The sequence below is a fragment of the Molothrus ater genome, chromosome W (genome assembly GCF_012460135.2).
Source record: "Molothrus ater isolate BHLD 08-10-18 breed brown headed cowbird chromosome W, BPBGC_Mater_1.1, whole genome shotgun sequence".
NCBI classification, from domain to species: domain Eukaryota; kingdom Metazoa; phylum Chordata; class Aves; order Passeriformes; family Icteridae; genus Molothrus; species Molothrus ater.
In genome coordinates, this window is record NC_050510.2 from 6,309,125 (window position 1) to 6,310,858 (window position 1,734).

The 1,734-nt window shown below is 44.4% G+C and overlaps 1 non-coding gene across 1 annotated transcript; it reads left to right on the plus strand.

Annotated features, from left to right (window-relative positions):
• Positions 1-444: 444 nt before the first annotated feature.
• TRNAK-CUU (transfer RNA lysine (anticodon CUU)) lies at positions 445-517 on the plus strand. Its single transcript has one exon. It is a non-coding gene; the product is annotated as a tRNA-Lys (tRNA).
• Positions 518-1,734: the final 1,217 nt, after the last annotated feature.

Sequence of the window (1,734 nt, forward strand, 5' to 3'; positions counted from 1 at the left end):
ACTGCTTTCTTATCAGTATCAGGGTATTGCGAAATAATCCAAGTTACAAATTTTTTAAGGTTAGTTTTTGAGAGCTTGCCTTTAGGAAAGGAGAAGTTGTTAGCAGATAAGATTTCTAAAATAGTTAAATATATCTCTCTCTCGGTTTTACTTAGTTTTAATGTGCTAAAAATTGTACCCATGTTAATGGTTAGCCCTTCCAGCAGAAAAAACGCGAAAAAAAAGGAAAAAAAAACGAAAAAAGTTTTAGAGCCCCGAAGTTATGCGCGCAATATTAGCTAATACTTACAGTTCCTGGGGTCCAAGATCTGTGGAAGGGGTCTGCTGCGTCAGTTCTCCTCGGAACTTTCGTTCAGATGTAAGTTTTGAGTGTCAAACTGACCCTCCTGGGGAAAGGATTTTCTAAAACGAAAAGTCCCTTCACAGAAGGAGTGGCTCCAACCGGCCCAGCTAGCTCAGTCGGTAGAGCATGAGACTCTTAATCTCAGGGTCGTGGGTTCGAGCCCCATGTTGGGCACCACTTTAATAACCTCTCATTGATGTTATTATAAAGCAGAGCAATAGGGCTCAGGAGCTCAGTCCCTGAGTAGGGACCAGGTGCCCGAGGCTAGCTCGCTCATGCCAACGCCGCGGGGCTACCATCTAGCAAGCATGGTGATTATCAGCTCTATAGTGATTGCAAGCTCTTAGGATTTCAGCTTTGCTTGCTAGGTAGTGGTGTCCTGGGCTTGAGGCTGCAGCAGACGGAGAGAGAGGAGAAGGAGAAGGTGCAGGCTGTTCCACGGAGATGGCTTTATTTGGGGAGGTCCGTGAAGGGTCTCTGCTCTTCTTCTTTCTCAACTAATGGGGTACAGTATGCTTCTTTTATAGGGTTGGAAAGGATCCAAGCTTGACCAATGGGTAAGGGGTTAACCTGACATTGCCTTATAGGGTTACAGAGATAGGTTAAGGGCGGAGGACAGGGAAACAGGAATTTTCTTTTGCTGTTTCAGCATTCCTATTGTTCATATTCTCCATGGTGCTTTTCCCAAATCTATGAGGTTTACTACAGGGATAGGTCATGAATATGTATAGGCAATGTTGAAACTTTCATAAATATGTATGATCTTCAGCGTACATCCTAGGCGCACCCCATGCCCTTTTCTCAGAGGAACTCCCAGCTGCTCACTGCAGGAGCAGAGAACGACTTCCTGTAGCTGTGGACAAACGGTATGTTTAACAAAAAGGGCCAGTAAGTTATAGGGGATGCCCGTGCTTGGCCGGGGCTGCTGGTAAACTTCTCAGAGATGTCTGGCATACGGCATAGTCCTAGTATAGGACAGGGGTACCCTGTATGTTGGTTGGTCAGGGGTTTGCTGACCGATAGACCGGCCACTAGTGATCTTGAGGGTAGATCAAGTAAACCTGGTGTTACGGCTACATCCTAGCATTGAGAGCCAGGACAGACCTGCTAATGATTGTATAAGAAGCAGGAGAAGGGTAAGCAGACACTTTTAAATGATTACTTGGATAGTATTTGCAGCTGTTGGAGGAGTACTAACTGGAATAATAATTGGATGTTTAATTTGTAAATGCCTGGGTATTTTACGTTAAATACTTCAATGTTTCATGTTTTTGTGTGCGTGCGTGTGTGTGTTTGAAACAGCATCACTGTGAAGTGAGAGTGCTTAAAAATTTTTTGTCTGGTACCGTAAACAGTTTGTATACCTATAACATCGGGAAACCGTGGATCCA